General features: G+C 39.7%; 1 long non-coding RNA gene across 1 annotated transcript in view; it reads right to left on the bottom strand.

The window, feature by feature from the left end:
• The window catches only part of LOC148150094 (uncharacterized), a 33,744-nt gene extending 7,891 nt beyond the window's left edge, over positions 1 to 25,853 (bottom strand). Inside the window, exons 1-2 of the long non-coding RNA XR_015756819.1 lie at positions 25,821 to 25,853; positions 1,053 to 1,149 (exon numbers count right to left, since the gene is read on the bottom strand). This is a non-coding gene — a long non-coding RNA (uncharacterized LOC148150094). The remainder of the gene's footprint in view (positions 1 to 1,052; positions 1,150 to 25,820) is intronic.
• Between the last annotated feature and the right edge of the window lie 1,140 nt (positions 25,854 to 26,993).

Genomic DNA, 26,993 nt, shown 5'->3' with positions numbered 1-26,993 from the left:
GTATTGTGAAGGAAAGTTTGCAGGGTTTGACTCTACAGCAATGAAGGAATGGCATTAGTGTTCCAGGCCAGGATGGTGTGTGACCTGGAGAGGAAACTGCTGGTAGTGGTGTTCCAAAGTGTCTGACCACATCTGTAGCTGTCCCAATGATGCCACGTTTTACCAGACACCTGCGTGTCTTCTGTTTTCCTCATCCATGGATCTCAAACTGCATGACACACCCCCCCCCCTCTTCCCCCAAAGGCATACGCACCTTGATTAATATTTCTATATCTTGCAATTCAGCCTTCCCCTTCCTGCCAAAACAAGGTTGTGTTCCCCTTGTCCTCACTCTTCACTCCACCAATATCTCCATTTGAAGAGTCAGTTTCTGCCATTTCTGCCAAATCTAGAAGGATCCCACCACCAAAAATGTTTTCCCCTCCTTTCCACCATTAGTATTTTGCAGAGATTTCCAACTGCAACACCCTAGTCCATTCCTCCATCACCCCTACACTGCATCACTCCCTATGGGACCTTCTGATGAAATCCCAGAAGATGTAACACTTGTCCTTTCACCAACTCCCTGCTCACTGTCCAAGCTCCCCAAACACTTCTTCCAGGTGGAACAATCTTTTATGTGTACAGCTTTTAATCTAGTCTACTGTATTCTCTGCTCACGGTATGGTTTCCTTTAAATTGATCAAACCAAACATAGACCAGGTAACCACTGTGTGGTACTCCTGCATTCTGTCTGCAACAATAACCCCAATTTATGTTCCTCTACAAATAGAAAGAAAACCTTCCCTTGCTTGCCATTTCAATAAAACATCTTGATTTCATGTGAATGTTTTTGTCTTGGGCAAACGGCAGTGCTTCAATGAAACGCAGTGTTGCGTTGGAGAACCATCACCTCATTTTTCCACTTGGGCTCTTGACAGCCTGTGGAATTCCAGATAGTGTTTAAAACTTCAGAGCATGACCTTGATCCTCCACTTTGTTTGTAACTCAACCTCTACCACTAATTTATGTTTTGTTCACTTTTTCTCATTAGAGCAGACCTATTTTCTCACCTATCGTTTGCTCCTCTTTCACGTCTCTATCTCTTATTTAGAATCATTCTGTTTGTCTTTTTTTATCTGCAGTATCTTCATCGCTCCTCCTCTTCCCCTGTTAACAGCAAAAAAGTCATTATTTTCCAGCTCTTTTTCAGTTGTGAAAAAGTATATCTTGTGTTAGGTACACATTGCTACCATTGTGCATTGTGAAAAAAGAGTCATATCAGACTCAATATTCACTCTCTCCACAGCAACTACCAGACTTGCTGTGTTTCTCCATTTTTTCTGTCTGCTGATCTTGCCATAGATTCATGAAGTTATACAACAGGGAAACATCCTTCAGATCAACCAGTCTACGCTGAACATAATCCCAAACTAAACTAGCTCCACCTGCCTGTGTTTGGCCCATTACCTCCAAACCTTTCCCATCCATGTATTTCTTCAAGTGTTTTTTAAACATTATAACTGTCCCTGCATCTATTGCTTTCTTGGGCAGTTCATTCCACACATGAATCACTCATTGCATAAAGAAGTAGCCCCAAAGTCATTTTAAAATCTGTCTCCCCTCACCCTAAAAATATGCCTCTTAATTTTGATCTCACCCACCCTGGGGAAAAGACCCTTGTCTTTCAACCTTCTCTCTGCTCTCGTGACTTTATAAATCTGTATAAGGTCACCCCTCAACCTCCTCCTCTCTTGTTTAAAAGAAAGTTCCAGCCTGTTCAGTGTATTTTTATATCTCAAAACCTCTCTTTCTGGTAAATCGTTTCTGAACCCTCTCCAGTTTGATAATATCCTCCCTATAACGGAGCGGCCAGAACACCACACAGTCCTGCAGAAGAGGCCTCACAAATATCCTGTACAAGTTCAATATGATGTCTTACCTCCTCCTTGGTGTGAATTAAAGGAGATGTTGAAGGAGCCTTGGACGATTGCTGCAGTGTATCTTACAGTAGGTACACATTGCTATAACTGTGCATTGATTGTGAAGGAAGTGCATTCTTATGGAGGTATATGGAGTGCTCACCAGGAAGCTGCTTTCTCCTAGATGAGGCTAAGCTTTTCAGGTTTTGTTATAGTCATTGCATTGTTGTTGAACATAGCAAATCTGTTCCTGACAGCGTCTCATTATGATCAACCCAATTCCTCATTTATTGGTCATCTGCTTCTCATCCGTCTTTTGTTAGAACCAAAGACAAGTGGATTCAAGGCAGGTTGGAATCTTGTTTGCAATTTTGCAATGTTGTAATGTTTGCGTGCTGCTTTTTAGCTGGCCTGCAGGGAAGAAATCCAAAGCAGGTGAGTGGCCCCATGGTCAGTCCTCAGAAGAGCTCAGAAAGTGGGAATGTTGCTGGCTGAGCAATGTGGAGAGCTTGGAGAAGAAGCCTGTGAGGGTTAATACTTCAGTAAAACAGAGGTGGGGGCTTGAAAACCACATAATTGGGTAGACCCTGTGTTTTATTGTAGTTTCAACATTGACCAACACCATGTTTTCATTTGTGAAAGAGGATTTCCAAAAGTCTTAATTCCAAAATCCATTTCATCAACTTTAATAGTGTTTTTTAAACAGCACTATTCCTGATGGCATGCCAATTGCATCATAGCGCATTTGACCAAGCGCATCAAGGAGATCTAGCAAAACTACAGTCAATTGGAATCAAGGGTAGGCTCTCCACTGGTTGGAGTCAAACATAGCACCAAAGATGGTTGGATGTTTATCATCTCAGCTTCAGGACCTCTCCTCAAGGTGGTGTCCTTGAAACAACCATCTTCAGTTGCTTCATCGATGACCTTCCTTCCATCATGGAGTCAGGACTCGGGGGGGGGGGGGGGGGGGGGGAATATTCATGGATGATTACACAATATTCAGGAACATTCATGACTTCACAAATACCAAAGCAGTCTTCAGAACAATGCATCTGAACCTGAACAATATCCAGGTTGGGCCTGACGAATAGAACACTTGCTCACATCCCATGAATTAATTTTAAAAAAATATTTAATCAGCTGAGCTATAAAGCCTGTAAAATTTCAATGCAATCTACATGAGCAGAGTTTGTGTTCAATGTTGAAAATCTGAATTTGAGACTTTTTTTTTCGTATTTGTGGTACATAAAATCAAAGATTTTGGTTTAAATTTCTCGCAACTCAAGATTGGGCATCCATGAGGTGCTGTGGGTCATCAACAGCAGCAGATTTGAAACTAAGCACAGTATGCAACTCATGGCCCACCCTAACTCCATTCAATGGTTACCATCAAATCAGGGAATCACCCCCCAACCTCCTTCATTGGAGAATTCAGGAGGGCATGCTAGGAGCAGTAGCAGACATACCTGAAAATGAAGTGTTAACCTGGTGAAACTACGAAACAGGAATACTTGCATGCGAAACACCATCAGCAGCACGTGATAGACAAAACTAAGCAATCTCCGAACCAACAGATCAGATCAAAGATCTGCAGTCCTTCCACACCTAGACAGGAATGGTGTGAACAATTAAACAACTCACTGGAGGAGAAGGTTCCATAAATATCTCTACCCTCAATGATAGACGAGTCTAGCACATCAGTACAAAAGCTAAGGCTGAAGCATTCACAGCAATCTCCAGCCAGAAGAGCCAACTAGAGAATCCATTTTAGCCTCCTCCAGTGGTCCACAGCATGATTGATGCCAGTCTTCAGTTAATTCGACTCACTCCATATGAAATCAAGTAATGGTTTAATGTATTGGATAATGCAAAGGTGATGAGCCCTGAGTTGAGAATATTAATGAAGACTTCTGCTCATGAACTTGTTGTTGTCCTAGCCAGACTCTCCCAGTCCAGTTATAGCACTGCCATCTAACCAACAATGTGAAAAATTGCCCAGTTATGTCCTGCACATAAAAAAGCAGGGCAAATCCAACCTGCCAATTACTGCCCCATCAGTCTACTCACAATCATCAACAACATCTGCTCAGCAGTAACCTACTCACTGATGCCCAATTTGGGTTCCAACAACATTGAAGACGTTTGACACCATCCAGGAGAAAGCAGCCCTCTTGCATAGCACCACGTCCATGAGCATCCATTCTCTCTATTATCAAAGCTCAGTAGCAGCAGTGTGTACTCTATAAGATGCATTGCAGAAATTCACCAAACATTCTTAGACAGCAACTTCCAAATCCAAGACTACTTCCATCTAGTGGATACATGATTGTGTCATCTCCTACAGGTTCTCCTCTAAGCCACCCACCATCTGAACTTGGAAATATATCACTGTTCCTTTATCGCCGGGTGAAATCCAGGAATTCCCTCCCTCAAGGCATTGTGGATCAGCCTACAGCATGTGGACTGCAGTGGTTCAAGAAAGCAGATCACCACCACCTTCTCAGGGACAACTAGTGATGTGCAATAAATGCTGATCAACCAACAATGCCCTTGTGCCACAAATGAATAACGCAAAATCTGTCTCCGCTCTGGAATCTGAAACACACCCTTCCCTGCAAAGGCCCTGCTCCACTTCCCATCAAATCCAGTGTTTCATTGTGTGCATTTACTGGCATTCCCAATTTTTATTGAGAAAGTAGTGGTGAGCTGACTTCTTGAACTGCTCCAGTTTGGATGGAGGTATAATCAAAGTGGTGTTGGAAGGCAATTCTGGGATCTTGACAGTCAATGAAGGGATACCAATGCAATTCTAGGTCTGGATGGAGTGTTTTAAATATCTTTCAAAATACTGCACCTGGCACTTGTGGATATTTCCACTCCAGGTTCCATTTGCAACACAATTCGATATGGTTCCAAATAGCTCAACCATTGGTTAGTACTTTTTAAATAGAGGATTCAAAAGCTCAAGATCTCCATGATTTCCAAGAGGTGATATCTCCTGATACTAAAGCTAACAATGTTTTTGTTCCTATGTACCTCCTCCAGGTTCTCCAATTCATTTGTTTTCTGCACATTTAACAACATTCCCCTCAGGGTTAGTGTCTGACCATCCTAAGCCGGCCACCTCGGTTTCAATGCTGAGGAGGGATAGAGTATATCATGATGCCTGTTGCAAATTGCCAACGTAGCCAGAGACCAAAGGTCGTGTGTCAACTTGTTGCAGAACACTTTGAGAAAGAAAAGTAAAAAGGAAAAGAATACCTAAGGAGAGGAGCTTGCTTGTTGTTGGCAATAAAAAGTTGACATGAAGGTTTTGGGATACGATTCATTGACACAGTGGTGCAGAAAGGACAGTAGCAGAATGACAAACTATCAAATTAATATTTACTCATCGATTCCTGCTGTCTTCTGTGGCCTTCTGTCTCAAAAATTGGAACATTTCTTCTCCACAATGAATTAGGTATCTACAGTTCAGAGACCCCCTTCTTATGAAACTGTGTTATGTGCCTATCATGGGCTGTCTTCATTTTGAAGTAGAATTAGAAAATGAAGTTTGCAGATTTTCAGCTAGCCATAGGAATGTCTAAATGGCGATATATGGGCCACCATGGGTGTGATGATGGTGAGTATATTAAGCAATTATGTGCACTGTGACACGTTTGTAGGGCAAAAGCTGAGAGTAGTGGGTAACTAAGGTGAAGGTTTGTGTGTAAAAGGCTCTGTGCTACCTCAGGTTGTCATATGATGAGCATATATCTTTAAGGGTCACACCTTAAACTATCATCAGTAACTGCTCCCAGGAAAGGATAAGCCATAATAGTCTTATGACTCTGTACACAGAATACAGTAGCAGATAACAGGGTCAGTTACGGTCTCTCAGTTCACATTATTTGCAATATAGACTTATGAAATGCAGAACCCAGATTGTTGTTTTATCAATCGCTGCATGATTAGTGCATTTATGCTAGATAGAAGAACATAGAATGGTGACAGCATGGTTTTGAATATTTGATTGAGAATTATGCAAGGTTTAGGGTAAAGTGTCTGGAGGAGTAGCATTTGGGCTGGCGAATGGTAAATTGGCAGGTCAGATTCATAATTATCCAGGAATTAGGCTAGATCTCTGTTTAACTTTTCCTGTATAACTATTTACTTACCGATAGCAGAATTCTGCAGATTCTTTGATTTAGATAGGTACCTTTAAAGAATTCCAGGCATAGGGGAATTCCCAGTGGAATTTTCAATTGCCAAGGCAATTCCTTAGGATAGAATAGTTAAGGATTCCACAAGGTTCTAACACTCACCACCCATCTACAGATTATCTGACCATTGACAAACCTAAACCTGGATTATCTTTAATACTTGGTACTCAGGCTTAATTAGTACTTGTACACAAAACTTATCAGGGATGTGACTGTTATGATGCATCACCTGTTGGACTGCTGGTGTTCCATTTCAAGCAGCTGGAATTCCAAGATCTTTAATATAGTCAAAGCTAAATAGATAGCACAACCTTCCAGGAATGTGGGGGACCCTGCATCCTTCTGGACTCAACATCGAGTTCAACAACTTTAGTGTTTGTGATCTCCCATGTCCTTACCTCAACTCCCACCCCCCAGGCCTCGTTACCAAGTCGTCTGCAGATTCATTGGCAAGGTGGGACCAGAGTACGACTCTCCACCCTGGAGCTCCTCTGCTCCACCTGTTCTTTTTCTTTCCTTTTATTTCTTTCTTTTCAGCAGACCTGGAACAGCACGAAGAGCAACCCAAGTCCTGGAGCAGCGCGAGGGGGAACCCAAGTCCCGGATCAGCACAACTTACCTTTGTGCAGCTGACTGCCAGCGTAGAGCGGACTGGAGGTTTGGAGCAGGGTGGGACAGTTGTTGGACCGGGGACTGGCATTGGCAGTGAGGCCACATGCTTGCAGAGCTGCTTTAACGCTGCTCAATGTAATGTTGATTTGAAATTCTTCACCGGACTGTAATATAAATCCTTTAACTATGTTATAACTATTTTATTTCTAACTTTTTTTTAGACACTAAGTAATGCTACCACTATTCCACTGTTGTATCCAAGATTTGTGCTTAGATACTTTTACCTAAAATGGCACCATTAGATGCAGCCATTGTTAAAACTTTTCACTGTACCTGTGTACTTCTCTATTGAAGTACATGTGACAATAAAGGATATTCTATTCTATTGTGCTATTACATGCTACCTAATGCTGTCCACAAACAGTCCCCATTAATAGCTATTCACCCTCCTAGCCTGATCGTTATCCACTCCTTTTTCTGTCCAACTGTTCTTCTCTCTTTATACTCTTAACGCCACCTATCATTTACTCCTTACCACCCATCCATCCCCACTCCACCTTACCTACCTTCTGCGTATAAGCTGACATTTTCCTAGCTACCATCAGGTCTGAAGAAGGGTCACTCAAACCAAACATTCACACTTGTGGGGAGAAATCAGAGCTATCAGACCTGCTGAGCTTTGCCAGCAAGTTCTGGTTTTGTTCCAGGAATGTGCTTGGATTTCAATCAGTAACATTCCTATTGCCAAGAGATTTTCTCATAAATTGATTTGCTCATTCATGAGGTCTGCACATTGCTGGTTAAGTCAGCATTCATTAGTCATGCCTCATTGCTTTGAGAATGTGGTAGTAAGCTACCTTCCTGAAGCATTGTCGTCCACACACCCATAGGAAGAAAGTTCCAGAACTTTGACCTAATGATCATGAATTGTCAGTGATTACATTTTTAACCCAAGAGGTAAGTGACTTGGAGGGAGGTTTGTAAGTGATAATGTTCCAATGCATCTGTTGCCCTTATTTTTTTCCTAGGTGGCAAATGTTTGAAGATGTGAAAGGAACTCAAACTCAATGTATATCGTAATCAAGTATATGTCAACTGATAGCATTATTACCGACACCTTCCACACTTAGATCGAGAGTAGAGAAATGGGTCAGTCATTGACCAGGCTGGATTTGCTCTGCTTCTTGTGTGTAGGATATATCTGGGCATTTTTCCACGTTACCAGGTAGATGTCAATTTTGTAGCTGGGCTGGAACAGCTAGGGCCATGACAATTTCTCGGGCACATGTTTTCTGTACTATTGTGGAATATTGTCAGGGCTAATAGCCTTTGCAGTATCCAATACTTCCAACTATTTCTTGATCACGTGGAGTGAATCTGAAGTGAAGGAAGGAAACAAACAACTATGGATTGTGGAGACCTGAAACAAAACACAAATTTCTGGAGAAACACAGCAGGTCTGGCAGCATCTATGGAGAGAAAGCAGAGTTAACATTTCAAGTCTAGTGACCCTTCATCCCAACAGTTCTGAAGGAGGGTCACTGGACTAATTAACTTTGTTTTCTCTTCACAGGTGCTGCCAGACCTGCTGAGTTTCTCCAATAACTTCTGGTTTTTTTTGTGGCTGAAGACTGGTATTGTAATGCTACAGACCTCTGAAGGAGGCTGAGATATATCATCATTTTGGCACTTTTGGCTAAAATTGCTTGCAACTGCTTTAACTTTGTCTTTTTTACTGATGAGCTGGGCTTCCCTGTTGTTCAGGTTAGCGATATTTGTGGAGCCACCTCCTCCTACGAGGTGTTTAATTATCCAAAACCATTCATGTCTGTGGCATGACTGCAGAGCTTGGATCTGTGTAATTGTTTAACTCTGTTATCTATTGCTCTGCTGCTTGACATATTGTCCTATGCACCAGGCTAACAGCTCATTTTAAAGATTGGCTGATACTGATCCTCTTCTCCTCATCACTGAATTAAAAGTTAATCCCTTGACTCGGTAGTAATGGTAGAGTGGGGAATAGGCCAGACCATGAGGTTGCACATTATACTTGAATACAATCCCACCAGTCCCAATTGCCCACAGTGGCCTCATTAATGCCCAGTCTAGAGTTACTAAACCTGTTTGAGATGTAACCCATTCAGCAAGATAAATGTCTCACACAATGTGATGGAAGTCATGTTTGATGTGAGGATGGGACTTTATGTCCTCAAGAACTGTGCAGTGACCAGTCCTGTTGATATTTGCATGGATAGATGCATCTTCCACAGGTTAGTGAGGACAAAGTTAAATATATTTTTTCTTAATTGCTAGCTACAGATCCATTCCTTTAGGGCTCACTGAGTACAGGTGCTGCTGAGCTAGTTTTGGTGATGGACATTGAAGTGCCCCATCCAGAATACATTTTGTGCTCTTCACACCCTCTGTGAACTTTTGTAAGTCGTGTTCAACATGGCAACAAGCTGAACCATTACCTCTGGTGTGTGAATAAGGTAGATGGTGACCAGCAACAGGTTTCCTGACCCTTGGTCAGGAAAGTTTAAGGGAGATATGCTTGGAAAGTTCTTCACACAGAGAGTGGTGGGTGCCTGGAACATGTTGCTAGCAGAGGTGGTAGGAGCGGGAACGATAGAGTCATTTAAGATGTATCTAGACAGAAGCATGAATAAGCAGGGAGCAAAGGGATACAGACCCTTAGAAAATAGGTGGCAGGTTTAGATAAAGGATCTGGATTGGCACAGACTTTGAGGGCCAAAGGACCTGTTCCTGTGCTGTAATTTTATTTGTTCTTTGTTCTTCTTTGAATTAGTGTCATCCATTAGCTAAACTCCCTCGTCCAGTGACATTACCACAACACTACTGCTACTATGGTTTCAGTGTTCTATATGTTATGACATGAAGATTTTTTTTGTATAAAAACATAAGGTTAAAATAATTTTCCATTTGAACAGATTAGCCAGTTTATTTAGAGTGATAGAAAATAGCATGTTCAGTCTAACCTGTCTATGCTGACCAGATATCCTAAATTTATCTAGTCCCATTTGCCAGCATTTAGACCATATCCCTTTCAATCCTTCCAATTCATGTACGGTCAAAATCCCCTTTAATTGTTGTAATGTACTAGTCTCCACCACTTCCTCTGGCAGCTCGTATCATACACGTACCACCCTCTGCATGAACAAGTTGCCCCTTAGGTCCCTTTTAAATCTTTCCCCTTTCACCTTTAAGCTATGTCCTATAGTTTTGGACTCCCCTACCCTCAGGTCACCCCTCAGCCTCTAACACTCCAGCGAAAGTAGCCCCAGACTATTCAATCTCTCCTCCAAACCTGGCAAGATCCTTGTAAATTTTTGCTGCTTTGTAGCAATGATAAATAAATTAGTACATTGTGTTGGATGACAGGTAATTGGGCAAATGCAAAAATAGTTAGTGATCTGATATGATGGATTTTGCTCCATAATCTGCTATTAGCAGCAAAAATTTGGAAAGCCATCGTTCCCTCATCTTCAGCCTTTATGTATTGATGGGACTCTCCTTTTCTTTCAGCTAGCATTGGAAGCAAAGCCATTGATTATTGATGCTACTTAAAACTGATTTCAACAGCTCTTCCTGATTTTTATACCTCTGAGTCAGTGTATTTGATAAACAAAATGTCAGATATCTGAATATTAAACAAGCCCGACTTCACACTGAAATAAGTGATAGACTGAAGTTTAAAGCGCTCAGATGCTGCAGTACAATCTACCCATACTAACACATTGAGTGCCTCATTCTGATGTTAGTTTAATTCTGAACAAAAAACAACAAACAGTATAGCACAGGAACAGGTTTTCGGCCCACCCATCACACCCCAATATATGATGCCTTTCTAAACTCAAAAGCTTTAAACTTGAAAGGGTACAGAAAAGATTTAAAAGGATATTGCTGTGGTTGGAGGATTTGACATATAGGGGGAAGTTGAATAGTCTGAGGATATTTTTCCCTGGAGCATAGGAGACTTAAGGGTGATATTTATAGAGGTTTATGAAATCATGAGAGGCATGGATAGGGTAAACAGCCAAGGTCTTCTTCCCAGGGTAGGAGAGTCCAGAACTAGAGGAGATAGGTTGAGGGTGAGAGAGGAAAGATATAAAAGGGACCTAAGGGGCAACGTTTTCGTGCCAAGGGTGGTGCGTGTATGGAATGAGCTGCCAGAGAAAGTAGTGGAGGCTGGTACAATTACAACATTTAAAACGTATCTGGATGGGTATATGAATGGGGAAGGATATGGGCCATAAGATGACAAATGGAAATCGATCAATTTAGAATATCTGGTCAGCATGAACGAGATGAACCAAGAGGGTCCGTTTCTGTGTTGCTCAGCTGTATGACTATGATTTTTTTTTGCCTGGACATGTTCCATATCACTCTATTCCATACCTACTCATATATCTGTCAAAATGCTTCTTAAACATTGTGATTGTCTCTGGTTCAACCACTTCCTCTGGCACCACATTCAGGCACTTAATCCTAGTCGTGCAAAATATTGCCTCTCGCATTTTCATTAACTTTAAACTTATGTCTCCTCATAATCAACATTTCTACCTGGGAAAAAGACTAGCAATTCATTCTATCCGTGCTCTTCATAATTTTTCAGACTTATGTTAAATTGCCTCTCAGCCCACAATGTTTATGTGAAAACAAAGTTTGTTTAATCTCTCATAGCTCATACCCTGGAAACTAGGTAACATCCTGGTAAATCTTTTCTGAATTATTGCTATATTGCTATTCAGCCCATGGAAAAGTTAAATAGGCTGTACAAATGTACAATTTTCTGAAATGTGCTCTTTCTTGAGATGTGGATGTTACTGGCTGCCAGGTTAGCATGTTGGCCAACCTTGAATTTTTAGTATTTCTGTTTTGGCTACAGGTTTCTGTGTATTTGTGGTAGAAAGGGATTTGTTTACAAATCTCTAGAATCCAGTACAAAGTTACAAGAAGTAATTTTAAAACTTAATGCAATGCTGTATTTATTGAATGGGGACTGAGAGGTTTGGTCAGACACTCATGTAAGGGCTACCTTGGGATTTGGGTGCCCAATTCCCCAAAAGGACATTTTTTTTATATCTTTGACATAGAACTGTTTAAAAGACACTAAAAAGCCTTGGGCAGATTGTATTAGATTTTGTTACCTGCACTACAAGGTTGTGATCAATAGATTTTGTTAGATAAAACTTATTAATAGATAAACACTAAATGTGCGTGAAGTTGATCACAATCTAATTGAATGGCAGAACATATTTGGGAGAATGAATGGCAGACTCCTGGATCTATGTTATTTTGCATTACTTTGCAATGTTATTCTGATTAATGCCAAGGTCATAAAAAAAGATTCAAATGGAAACTTATATTCCACATCAATGATCATTGGTTCTGTGAAAATGTTGTTTGAACTGTTTCTACCACTATTTCTGTCTAAATTTAATAGATGGTGTCACAGATGGTCTGTTATGCTATCTTTAATAATGGTATGACAATTGTGTGTGCTGACATGGGTGAAATCTGTGACATTGAAGATATTAATAAATATGTCTCAATGTATTCTGTCACCACCTTTGAATAGCTTCTTTGAAAAAGTCAAAGGGATAGCTTTCAGAAAGTTTTTCTTCACAAAACTATCATATTTTGTATAAGGCAGAATACATCAATGCTGTAAACAGTAATGTGTTAATGGAATTTAAAATTTAAAGCCTCAATTACTAAAATCAGTGTGCCAGCCAGAAGAATCAGATTATTAAATTAAATTGCTTTAAAAATTGTTATGGATCTTACAAGCAAACAACTTTTAAGTTATAGAAACAAGACGAACGACATGAATGTATAGAGTGAGTGCAGTAAAAGATGCCTTACGATGCTCTTAAAGATATACAATTAGGCAACAAATATTACTGAGTGAAAGAGATATTCGGTGTTGAAAAGATTGGTCAAAGAAGGAAGGTCTGAAGGAACCAGATGGACGCGTTTAAGATGAATAATTTGACCTAATATTTTATTTTTTTGTGGAATTGATGTTTTGTTTCTGTAGATATTTGGTTCTTGCCACAGAATCATGAAAATAGTCTAGACATGCAACGGCAAAATTGGAGATAGTATCCTTCATGTAAACATCTAAAAAATGCAATTCTTGAATATTGGAAGTGTTACAAAGCTAATCTTTTTTTTAATAAAAGCTGTTCCTTGGCTCAAGGATGCTCTGTCCTTGATTTTTTTTCAGAAGGGTAATAAACCGGGCAAGGCTCCAATCAGTCTGGTTTGGTACAGAAATGAAAAGAATTTTGAGAGGCCTTTTCTTTATATATAAACAGATGAGCCTTCAGGCCAAAGTGGTCATGTTTTAGAAGTGACTTGTATAAAGAAAGGGGAGTGGTCAGCTCTCTAGCTGAGCTGAGCAGATTAGTTCAGTCTGACCTGGTGAGGAGTTCACCAGGGAGCTGTGTGGAAACTCATTCTCTCTCTCTGCCCTTCAACTTCAATCTGTAAGCATGTGTTCCATTTATCTTGGTTTTTAAAGGGAGTTTGCTTATTGGGACTGTTGTGTATATTCGGAACAGCATGATTAAGTCTGGTTGGACAGGCTGAATTCTGTAGGGGTTCTTTATTCTGTTCTTTGTGTTTCATTGTGTAATCTTGTGAATTTTTTTTGTCTGTTTTAAAATCTTATAGTCAATGTAGCTGACTTAACCCCGGTAATTTTCTTTGTACACTTACTGAAACAAATTGCAAAGTTATGGTCTGAGCTGCTTGCTTAAGAATTTTAAGTGGTCTGGCTTAGTCTATAACAGATTGGGTGCTCTTTGCAAGATTTTAAACAGCGAGTAGTAGGTGCTGGTGTCTTTATTTCAGGTGTTGGTTTGGTTGGGTAGACAAAGCTTGGGATAGGAATGGCTCTCCCAGTCGCCAAAAGTTTTCTGGATGTGGATGTGGTGACTTTGCAAGTTTTGCAAAAAGTGAATAAGACCAAGTTGCAAGAATGAGCAGAGAAGCTGGAATTGAAACTGCCTACTTTTGTGAGAAACTGAGAGATAATTACAGCAGTAGCTCAGCATTTAAACTTGCTGGAGAAATCATCAGAATCTAGAGAGATGGCAAAGATTCAATTGCAAATGAAGTTTCTCAAGTTAGAAGTGAGAGATAATGGAAGGGCAGCAGAAATGAAACAGTTTGTGTTACGATGATTATGAGCTGGTCCAGAAAACTCGGATTCGCTTCCACAATCAATTTCAGTCCATGAGGGATAGAAATTGGGGCAAAGAGAAATCCTCACGTGGAAAGGGAAAGGTAGACCTCAATGAAGATCACAAGGATAACTTGCCACAGGGTAAAAGAGAAATCCTTGAGGGGGAGAAAGAAGTTTAAAAAGCTCCCGGTGTTTTCATTGTAATAAAGCGGGCCACACAAAATCACACTGTTGGTGTGCGAGGAGAAATCCAAATCTAGGAAAACCAGACAAGCCTGAACGTTTTGTTGGACTAGTAACAAAAAGCACAAGGGAAGCTAGACAACTGCCTCAGAGTGTACAAGATGATCAGAGGTTGATTAACGAGCAAGTGCCAGATCTGTTTAAAAAATATATACAACTGTAAAGTTTATTCACATAGGCCGGGAGTAATAGGTAAGGAAGTTACAATATTAAGGGACACAGGATCCTCTCAGTCTGTAATGCTGAGGGATGAGGAGATATGCACTCCTGAGGGCCTATTGTCAGAAAAGGTGCTTGTAACAGGAATTCATGGTGAGACAAAAAAGTGCTCAGTTATGTAAGGTGAGGCTACAGAATCCAGACAAGAGTGTAGAATTTGTGGTAGGAGTACTGGACATACTCTCAGCTCCAGGAATACAATTTGTCCTTGCAGATGATATAGCTTAATCACCGGTAGGTGTGCTATCTACTCTAGTTGAAAAGCCAGTGGAGATGCAGACAACTGAAGACCTGGAGAATAGTTGACCAGGAATTTTCCCAGATTGTGCAATCACAAGATCACAGAGGCACAAGCTTGAAGCAGGAAGGAGCAAAAGACACAGGTGAGAAAGCTGACACAGTGTTATCCAAAATGTTCTTTGATCAGATAAGTGGAACAGAGAAGTAGCAAATAATGCTTTTAGCTCTGCTAAGCTGATTGAATTACAGCAGAAAGATGAGGAATTAAAACAGTTTTATCAAAAGGCATATACAGGGAAGGAGAATGAATGCCTTCTTGTGTGTTATTACTTAACAAATGTCTTAATGAGGAAATGGAGACCATTACACAGTCAAGCAGATGAGAAATGGGCAGAGATTCATCAAATTGTTTTGCCAGTAGGGTATAGAAAGGAAGTGTTACAAATGGTGCATGAGCTACTACTTGGAGGTCAGGTAGTGGGTGAGGAAAACACAGGCTAAAATATAAAGACATTTTTACTGGCCTGGACTACACAAAGGTGTTGTTGAATTTTGCCAAGCATGTCATGCATGTCAGTTAATCGGAAAACCATGGCAGTAATAAAATCTGTACCTTTAATACCTATTCCAGCATTTGAGAAACCTTTCACAAGAATCTTGTTTCATGTCCCCTACCTCAAACAAAAAGTGGTAAGAAATATTTATTAACAATAATGGCTGTGTCAACTAGATTTCCAAAGGCAATCCCATTATGCAACATCACTGCTAAAAGGGTTGTAGAAGAATTACTTTTTTTTAACTAGATATGGACTACCAATAGAGATCCAGTTAGGTCAAGGATCAAACTTTACATCCAAACTATTGAAGGAGGTTATGCATAACTTGGGAATAAAGTATCCCAAATAGCAGGGAGCGCTAGACAGATGGCATCAAACATGAAAGACCATGTTGAGGGCTTATGGTCAGGATTATACTGATGATTGAGATAAGGGAGTTACATTCAAAGATGCACCAAATTAATTGACCATATTCAGTCCATTTGAATAAATTTTTGGGCATAAAATAAGAGGACCACTAAAATTGATTAAGGAGAAATCAATAAGTCAGAATTCAATGACAACCCGTTTGGATTATGTGTCAAATTTTAAATAATGATTAAAAAGATCTGGAGTGTTGGCTGGATAACATTTAAAAGGAGGGCAGCATACAACGAAACAGGAAGCGGAGAAGAAATCACATATTCACAATTTTGTGAATAGGGATAGGGTATTGGTGTTAGCTCTAGTGACAGGTGAGCCTTTAAAAGCAAGGTTTAGTGGACCTTACCAAATTGAGAAGAAATTGAGTGAGGTGAATGACTTGATAAGGACTCCAGACAGGAAGAAATCTCACAGTGTGTCATGTGAATATGCTCAAAAGGTATTTTGATCGGGAAGGAAAGCAAGAGGAGGAGGTGTTAATGATTACAGTACAGAAGGAGGAACCAAGTTCAGAGGATTCTGAATTGGACATTCCTCAAATCAACTGGACAATGAGGAAGTTATCAAAAATTCAGATAAATTATTAAGTTACCTTCCACAATAAAATCAAAATGACCTGAATGAGTTATTATTATGGGGAGATAAGTGGAAACAAACTGGAAAGTACTAACCTAATTGTGCATGATGTAGCTAGATGCTGTACCGATTAAGCATCATTCTTATTGGCATAACCCTCTAAAGTTGGCACAGGTTCAGAAGGATAGAGAGAGCATGTTCCAAGATGGCATAATCAAAGTGAGTTACAGTGACTGGAGCTTACCCATAGTCATGGTGCCAAAGCCAGATGGTACCCAATGGTTATGTGTGGACTATCGCAAAGTCAGTGCCATTACAAAGACTGATGCATATCCAATTCCATGGTTGGAGGACTGTGTCAAAAAAGTGGGGCAAGCAGCTTACATTTCTAATTTGAACTTGCTTGGATGCTACTGGTAAGTACCTCTGTCAGAGAGAGCAAAGGCAATTTTGGCTTTCGTAATGCCAAATGGACTATATCAGTTCAAAGTCATGCCATCTGGTATGAGCCACATTTCAGAGACCGACTAATAAAGTCATTGATGGATTATCCAACTGTGTAGTGTATATTCAGGGCCTGGTGACTTTTAGTCTCTCATGGAAGGCACATTTGCAGCATTTATCGGACTTGTTCCATCAACTTCGGAAGGCAAGCTTGATGGTAAACCTAGCTAAAAGTGCATTTGCCAAAGCCCAAGTCATTTTCCTGGCCCATGTTATTAGACATGGACAAATGGCCCAACGGGGATGTGAAAACAAAAGTAATTGGGGAATTTCCTACACCATTGACAAATCAAGCAGTATTACGGTTCCTGGGATTGAGTGGATTTTATCAGCAAGTTCTGCCAAGTTTTAGCAGTGTGGCTACTCCACATACCAAATTATTTAAAAAGTGCAAGAGATTTCAGCGGACAGTGGACAGTGGATCGTCAAAGGGCATTTGACAGCCTAAAAACTGTGTTGACCACTGGCCCATTATTAGCCACGCCAGATTACACAAAGCGTTTCAAGGTGGCTATCGACGTCAGTGATGTGGGTGTCAGTATGGTGCTCCTGCAGGAGGATGACGAAGGGATAGAAAGATCCATCTGGTATTTTTGTAGAATGTTGAAAGTTCATCATTAGAGATATTCATGGTGGAGAAAGAAACTTAAAGCTTGGCATTGGCATTACATATTTCAGTGTTTTTATTACCAGCAATGCACCTGAGACGATTGTATACATTGATCACAACCCATTGACATTTGTGGAAAAACTTAAGGACAAAAGTGCCAGACTGTTTCAATGGAATTTGTTGTTGAAGCTATTCAATTTGACAATTGTGCATGTTTTGGATGTAGGTTTGCTCGCTGAGCTGAAAGGTTCATTTCCAGACGTTTTGTTACCCTACTAGGTAACATCTTCAGTGGACCTCAGGCGAAGTAATGCTGAAAATTCCTGCTCTCTATTTATATGTTTGAGCTTCTTTAGGTTGGTGATGTTATTTCCTGTGGTGATGTCATTTCCTGTGGTGATGTTATTTCCTGTAGTCACTTCCTGTTCCTTTTCTCTGGGGGTGGTAGATGGGGTCTAACCCAGTATGCTTGTTGATAGAGTTCCGGTTGGAGTGCATATTCTAGGAATTCTTGTGCATGCCTTTGTTTGGCTTGTTCTAGGATAGGTGTATTGTCCCAGTCGAAGTGGTGTCCTTCCTCATCCGTATGTAAGGATACTAGTAAGAGAGGGTCATGTCTTTTTGTGGTACTCCCCATCTACCACTCCCTGAGAAAAGGAACAGGAAGTGAGTTCACCAAGCAAACCTACATCCAAAACCTCAGCCTGAGCTACAAATCTTCTCAAAACTTACTAATTGTGCATGTGGCAGTTTGCAAAAACATGATCGCCGATACGCTATCAAAACTTGAATAAGATAGAGAGATATTCGGTGGTGGGTGTGCCACGGCCTGAATTTGCATGGGGTTGTGCATGTTTGCATGTTTATAGTTAGTACAGTGTATATGTGTTTTTACACTACTAACCAGGTTTTGAAAGGCTGGACTCTGATAAGTCTGGTTGTTACAGAGATGAAAAGGATTTTGAGAGGCCTTTTCTTTATATGTAAGCAGATGACACTTCAGGCCAAAGTGGTCATGTTTTAGAAGTGATCTGTATGAAGAAATGATCTGCTCCTGAGCTGAGCTGAGCAGTTTTAGTTCAGTCTGACCTGGTGAGGAGTTCAACAGGGAGCTGTGTGGAAACTCATTCTCTCTCTCTGCCCTTCAACTTCAACCTGTAAACATGTGTTCCATTCCTTATTGGGACTGTTGTGTATATTCAGAACAGTATGATTATGTTGACTTGGATAGGCTAAGTTCTGTAGGAATTCTTTATTCTGTTCTTTGTGTTTCATTGTGTAAGTTTGTGAATACATTTTTGTCTATTTTAAAATCTAGTAGTCAACCTAGCTGACTTAATCTGGGTAATTATCACCGTACACTTCCCGAAACAAATTGCAAAGTTATGATCTGAGCTGCCTGCTTACGAATGTTTTGAGTGGTCTGGCTTAGTCCATAACAGAAGACAAGAATGATAAAGTTACAAGCTTGATTTGATTTGATTTGTTAACGTCACATGAACTGAGATACAGTGCAACATATTGTTTTGTGTGCTAACCAGACAAATTATATCTTACATAAGTACATCAGGGTAATAGCATGTAATGCAAAGAATAGGATTACTAAAAAGAACATGCAGACAAAGATCAACTCTATTATGTGAGAGGTCTATTCATAAGTATGATAACTGCAGGGAAGAAGCTGTTCTTAAATCTGTTGATACATGTTTTCAAATTTTTGTATCTTCTCTCCGATGGAAGAGGGTGGAGGGAGGGGTCGTTGATGATGTTGGTTGCTTTCCTGAGGCAGCGGGAAGCGTAGATAAAGTCAGTGGAAGGAGGGCCGATTTACGTGATGGACTGAGCTGCGTTCACAACTCTCTGTAATTTCTTGCTTTCTTGGACAGAGCAGTTGCCATACTAAACTGTGAGGAATCCATATAGGATGCATTATATGATACATCTACAAAAATTGCTTAGAGTCATTGTGAACATGCTGAATTTCCTTAGTCTTCTGAGGAGGTAGAGGCATTGGTGTGCTTTCTTGATTGTAGCGTCAATGTGGATGGATTAGGATTGTTGTTGATATTTACTCCTAAGAACTTGAAATTCATGAATTCATGAAATTCTCCACCTCAGCACCATCGATACAGACTGAAGTCAATGGCCATTTCTTTCATTTTACTGAAATTAAGGGAGAGATTGATGTCTTTACATCATGCCACTAAGCTGCCTATCCCCTTATGTACTCTGTCTCATTGATGTTTGAGATCCGACCCAGTGAGTTGGTGTCATCAACAAGTTTGTAAGCGGAGTTAGAGCTGAATTTGGCCACACAGTCATGAATATAAAAAGACCATAAAGGGCTGAGTGTGCAGCCTTGCAGGGCACTGGTGTTGAGGATTATTGTGAAGGAGATATTGTTGCCTATCCTCACTAATTGTGGTCTGCAGGTCAGGAAGTTGAGGATCCAGTTGCAGAGGGGAGAGTAGAACCCTAGGTCTTGGAGTTTGGGGATGAGTTTTGATGGAATTATTGAGTTGAAGATGGAGTTAAAGTCAACATAGGTCTGACATAGGCGTCCTTGTTATTCCAGATGTTCCAAGAATGAATATAAGGCTAGAGAGGTGGCATCTGCTGTGGACTTACTCTGACAGTTGGAGAATTGTGACTGATCAAAGCTATCTGGGAGGCTGATGCTTGTCATTACTAACATCTCGAAGTACTTCATAATGATTGATATCAGGGCAGTGGTCATTGAGGCATGATGCCTGATGAAATTAATTAATTGGAACTAGAAATACACAAAAACCCTTGATATGAATTGAATATTGTGATGTTTATCTTTTTGAAAAAAAATCACTGGAATATAAATATGAAACAATAACTGAAAAATCAGCATTTCATGAACAAGGGAAAGTCTCCTATTCTCACCTGGACTTGCCTAAATATTACTCCAGTTCTACACCAACAAGGTTGCCTCTGACATGGCCTGTCAAGCTATTCAGCTGTATTTAACTGCATCAAAATCTGAGAAATGAAATGAAACTGCATGCACCACCGAGGTAACAATGAAGACACTGGAAATGGCAACAGCATGCAAGGCCCTTTCAACCATGAAATATCCTTTTTGCAAACATCTGGAGATTTTGTGACAAAACCTGAGGAGCTGGCTCACAGAATATTTGAGTAACAGCCTGACATAGTGATATTCACAGAATCATACTTTGCAGGTAATGTCCCAGAGCATAGCAATACTGTTCTTGGTATGTCATGTTTCACTAAATGATTGATCAGAGGTGATGGCACAGAGATACACAGTTGGGAGGGAACTCGCCGAAGAATCCTCAACATTGAATCTGGACCTTAAGACTTCTCATGACATCAAGTCAAACACGAGCAAAGAAATAATCTTGGTGAATGAATCAGTTCTCCTCCACGTTGAAGACCATTTGAAGGATGCAGTGAAAGTGGCAAGGACCCAAAATGTACTTTGGGTGGGGACTTCAATGTCCATCACTGAGAGTGGCTCAGCAGCTCATTAATACTGAACATACTGACTATGTCCTGAAGGACAAAAGTGCTAAACTTGTCCTTTTGGCATGTTATGAGGGATCGAACAAAGGTTAAAATATTCAGGACCACATCCTTATCAATCTATCTGTCGTAGAAAGGGGCGGCATGGTGGCTTAGTGGTTAGCACTGTTGCCTCACAGCACCAGGGACCCAGGTTCAATTCATGTCTCGGGCGACTGTCTGTGTGGAGTTTGCATATTCTCCCCATGTCTGCGTGGGTTTCCTCTGGGTGCTCTGGTTTCCTCCCATGGTCCAAAGATTGTCGGTCAGGTGAGTTGGCCATGCTAAATTGCCAATAGTGTTAGATGCATTAGTCAGGGGGAAATGGGTCTGGGTGGGTTACTCTTCGGAGGTTCAGTGTGGACTTGTTTGGCCAAAGGGCCTGTTTCTACACTGTTGGGAATCTAATCTAGATACACCTTTCCTGAGGATATAAGACCATTAGAAATAGAATAGAAATAGAATTAGGTTGTTCGACTCCTCAAACCTACTTTGGCATTCAATACAATCATGGCTGATCCAATGTGCCTTACATTCACTTTCCTGTACTTTCCCTATAACCCTTGATTCCCTGAATCTATTCAGCCCCTTTATATTACTGCTGTGTTGCACATTTACTAGCTGAGCTTCCAGCTTTACAAATTGCCAAGCACTTATTAGCCAACAGCTCTCTCCACACTGAATCTAGAGTGATTATCAATTATGAGAATGTGTTCCATCAAGAATCTATTTACCTCAGTCTTAAACATACACAATATTTAATAAAATCAGTATGTCACCAAGAAGTATCAGATTGTTAACTATTCTGAGACTCTTCCCTCTGGTCCTCTACTCTCCCATGAGGGGAAATATCTTCTCAGCATTTACCCTGTCAAACCCTTTCAGAATCTCAAGTGTGGGTAAGATTCACGATCATATAATCCTTGTGGAGAAGCCTTCATACTGATTTGGAGGTACCGGTGTTAGACTGGGGTGTACAAAGTTAAAAATCATCACAACAGCAGGTTACAGTCCAACAGATCTATTTGGAAGTACTAGCTTTCTGAGCACTGCTCTTTCATCAGGAACAGCGCTCCAAAAGCTAGTGCTTCCAAATAAACCTGTTGGACTGTAACCTGGTGTTGTGTGACTTTTACCATCTTTTTGAGATATGCTTCACTCGGTTGTGTATCACGATCACTGCAGTAAGCAGGGTCTTCACAAGAGGTATTGTAGATCCTCAACAGGTTAGAAATACAGTCAACCACTTTCTGCAATCTCATGGTCCAGCAAATCCCCCACTATATGCTTGCAACCAAAGCATGGGATCAACCCTGGTTCAATAAAGATTACAGGAGAGCAAATCAGGATCTGGCATACTTAAATACAATGTGTTAACCTTGTGAAGCTACAAAACCGGGATGATGACGACAAAAGGATCGACTAAAAATCTAATGGTAGGAACTCCTACAACAGTTCAGGGTCCAGGAAACTGCAGGGAGTTGTGGTGCGGTAATGATGGGCTAAGATGGAACGCATTCTCATAATTGATAATCACTCTAGATTCAGTGTGGAGAGAGCTATTGACTAATAAGTGCTTGGCAATTTGTAAAGCTGGAAGCTCAGCTAGTAAATGTGCAACACAGCAGTAATATTAAGGGGCTGAACAGAAACAAGATTGATTGAAACATCATCAGGTAGGCAGGGACACCAATGTGAAAGGTCACATGAAGGCTGGGGAGAATCATCAGTAATCTCAGATGGAGCCTGCACCTTACTCAGAGGGACACAAAGTTTATTTCCTGGCAATTTCATACCAAATGTTGTCATGCAAACATTAATTCTGTAATGCTCACCATCTGTCATCAAATTGAACTTGATTGACATGCCATTTTTGGGGTTACCATTAACACTACAAATTGCATCAAACAATCATGACTGTTACATCCTTTGCATCAATTGGCTCCTAGTTATGTCAGATACACAAACTAATATAGACGCATGCTTAAAAGCCTCACGCAGCTTTTCCATTTTTGCACCTTTTTTAAATAAATATTTTTAATAAAGACCTTTTTACATCTTTTACAAAACATCTATATACAGAAAAAAGAATAACACCAAAAACAGAAAAGTAAAGGCAGTACAACAAAGTCATAACACCGTACCATTATTAATGAACAACCTACTATTCTTTCCAACAAACATATCTACTTAACTTAAACTAAAGTGCAAACAAATTAAGTAAATATTAAACTAAAGTCAAGTAACTTAAATTAAATTATATCTCACCACTTTATTCTATTTCACTCATCACACCTCCACTGAGGCTCCCATCCCTGGAAGCACCACTTTTTTTTTAACTTGGCACTGGAACATAATACACAGCAACTACAACATTCCATAGCTAACTATAGATTTGTGAAGGTGTGGTCTGTGATATTCAAGAGTTCCTTTTTTGTAAGTAGGTGCTATCAAATTGGAGAAGTGCCTGCATTTAACTTAGCCAATGTAGCATTGGCTCTAAATCAACTTAATGGAGAAGGAATCAAGGCACAACATTGGCTTCCTTGAAAAAGCAAAATCTTCATGCCACTATGAATGAAGTATAACACTACTTTACTGTGACTGTTGTTAGGAGTACCAGATGTTGTTCTGTTTCTGACATTCTGCATAGATTACCTGAGACAGAACCAATATTCAGAAGGTAGCCTGTGGCATGCTGTCTGTGCGTCATCAGCGTTGAAGAAGACATGAATTGAAATATTATCAGCCTCCAGAATGAGAAGCAGCAGCTGATGATTCTTCCCCCGAATGAGGCTGAGGGGAATGACCAGAACCCAATACCAGCAGCCTCACTGGCACTACCAATTGGCATGACTGGTTATGCTACTGTTGCAAAGTCAGTATGTGCTATTTTTTATGGACAATTGCACAAAAACTTAAACAAAATAATTGCCTTGTTGGATATGTTATTTTTGCACAGACTTCCTCTAGTCCAATGCAACCACACAGCTTATAATTTCAACAATGTTATCTTCATTATGGTTTGAGGGTTTTGGATGCTGTGTGCTATTATCAGTACGGTCTGATTGAAGTCTATCTGCTGCAGACGGCTACATACTGGGAAAAGAACAGAAGGTCATACGGCACTAGATATCTTTGATATCCTGCTCATCAAGGTGGACTTAAATGTCAACTATCCTCGCAATTGTAGTTAGAAAAGCAGAGTGAATACTTTAGCATTTTCAGGTCTACATTTGCATAAAAATATTAGAGAATAAAATCAACCGCCACTTGCATATGGGCTTCTACAGGTTGTCTGCAACAAACTTGGGTAAATTACATTTTTATGGAAAAAGATTTTGAAAATAGAAAGCATTTAATCATCCAAGGAGATTACAGTGATATAAGTCGTTAGGGTTTTATATGTTCTTTATGTCACAATAGATGCTTCTGAAAAATAAAGCAGGAAGTAACCAATCTAAACTACAAGCAGAGAAAGATTATTTGGTATTTCATGCATAACATTTACTTAACAGTGGGCAATGACTACCCACTGAGATTGAAGCATAACTGACCTATAACTGGAGATACTTCAGCCTCAGATTCTAGTTATGAGAATTGCATCCAAAGTATTATCTCGTGAAACAGAGTTATCACTGAAGTCAGACATATGATATTTGCAGTTAATGTATAAACCAACTTATGTTTATTTGCAGAAATCATGGGTTGATTAAACCATAAAGTAGTTTGTAAATTAAAATACTGTTCCAAAGACTACCTAACATTATTGACATGAGACAATAAAATGAAGTTTATTGTTTTATTTTTCTGGTTTTAAATTCTGCGTTTGGGTTTATTTTCTGTGTTTTAAAATGGTGCCAGAGAGTGCTACACTAAACAACACTTTTCACTGTATTTGTAATGAATACACATGACAATAAAGAAATCAAACAATGTTGCTCTCACAATTGCCTATTTCCTGGAGTAGCACCAGGAAGCAGATTGCTAAGCAAATGCACTTTTAGAAAGTAAAATATTTGACCTGTACTGTGTTTTATATCATTGGTTTATACCAAGTCAATATGTGAAGAAGTTAGGCTGAAATGCAATTGCCATGGCCATCAATGTTGCAGTGAAATAAATGCCCATTGATGGGGAAATTAGGCAGTCATCTTTTTGCCTGTTATGTATGCTTGTACGGTGATGGTCTGACAACCGGTTCTTTAGACAACCCAAATGAGCACAAGATTTTTAATTTAATATTTAAGGCAATATATTACCAGAACAAAATTTACCCACATTCAACACCTTGAATTTATCCCACATTTAGTTTTATAATGACCAGTCTGTGGGTGATGTTCCTCAGTGTATTTCAGTTCCAGATGAAATACCTCAAATTGTTAAGTTTCTGGGTAAGGAGGGATGAATGTGTTCTCTTCTTTATTCATCTACCTCAGTTGGTCAGAACAATATTAATTTAAAAATGATACCTTTCTGCGTTGATCTCATAGATCAAGTTTCAAAAAGGGCTAATTAACCAGACATATTGAGTTTACACAAACATGTATTTATGAGGTACTAAACATGAGAAGGAATAATACTGCAACTCAGACACACTGACTAGAATAAGCAATAAGTTCAAAAATTGCTAAAGTTTTAAAATTTACATTCAGACTCTGATTTGTTTGTGAGGACTTGATAGTAGAACTTTATGGTTGTTATATTGGATAATACCAATAACATTGACAATTAATTTTAGGATTCTTGACATTGCAGCTGATTCAAATTATTTTTTCATCTAGGTTCATTTTGACAATAGATCAGTACTCAGAGAAAGAAAGAGAGAGAAATATATTTATCTGATCTTTACCTGCAGTGCAGGTGTTCCCATTCTATGACCTTCACGAGTACACTATTACATACATTATCATGTCATGGCTCTAAGACGCGCAAAGTAGGGTTGCAATCAGTATTTACCTGTACTTTTTGTTTATCCCTTGAAGGCTAAAACACAAACATGATTTCTTGTTGAGAGGGGTTGTCAGTCAGTCTCTTGTTCTCTTCATTGCTCATCTTTCCATGTGATGTTTTCCTGACTCTGTACATGTGTGATGTTCCAAAATTCACATAGGATTCCTGTAGTAGTACTCTTCTTTTTTTAAAAAAAATTTGCAAGTACAAGTTCAATCTGTTCATAAGTACTCCAGGATTCTCATCTGTTGTCATGACAACTTGGACATGAGCAACTGAAAATTACGGCAAAATCCATTTTAAAGGAAATAGGCCTTTTCTTTTTAAGTGAAGCTGAGTTGTTTGGAACAGAAATGATGTTGTCCTTGAGATTTGTATTTGAGGGAGCTGAGTTCTCTCTTTCCTCTCATTCTTTATTAATGTTTAGATTATTGCTACATGCATGCAGACTGCTGCCGGTCCCTGAACCAAAATGGTAGAATTTGTTTTTTTTTAATATTCTGCTGTGGGACATGACTGTGTCTGTCAAGGCTGGGATGTTTTTCATATCCTTAATTGCCCATGAGAAGTTGTTAGTAAGCTGCTTTCTTTAAAAGCTACAGTACATTTGGTGCAGATACGCACATCACATTTGAGGAAGGAATTTCAGGATTTTCACCTATTATTGATGAAGGAAAGGCAATTATAGTTCCAAATTAGGTTGGTAGGTGGCTTGAGGGTAATTTGTGGGGGATGGTATTTCCACTTATTTGCTGCTCTTAATGTACCTTTTTATGGAAAAAAAATTGTTGTGGAGGATATATTAGATCAGACACCTCATGATACTTCAGATCATCCACTCGAAATTCATCAATTAAAAACAATGCTGTTTTTTTTAATTATCTTTTTGATAGTTGGTAGTCATTGTGCCAAGAGCTTCCATGGCAAGTTCACGATCTTCAAAGATAACTTGAGTGAAGGTCAACAGAAACTTAAGGGAAACAGCGCAGAGTTAGAAACAAGAGTGTTCAGCTAAAATGAAGCAAATACTGCAGCTTCTGAAAATCTAAAATGTAAACAAAGTGCTGGAAAGACTCAGGTCTGACAGCATCTGTAGATTGAGAAATAGGGTTAATGCTTTGAGTCAATTAGAAGTCTACTTCAGGTCTCGTGATAATCAGTCAACTACAACTCATACAA

This window comes from Chiloscyllium plagiosum, unplaced genomic scaffold, assembly GCF_037043375.1.
Source record: "Chiloscyllium plagiosum isolate Xiang-an unplaced genomic scaffold, Cpla_swu_hap1 HiC_scaffold_4, whole genome shotgun sequence".
Lineage (NCBI taxonomy): Eukaryota > Metazoa > Chordata > Chondrichthyes > Orectolobiformes > Hemiscylliidae > Chiloscyllium > Chiloscyllium plagiosum.
The sequence above is the reverse complement of the archived record's forward strand: the minus strand, read 5'-3'. Positions and strand labels throughout refer to the sequence as shown.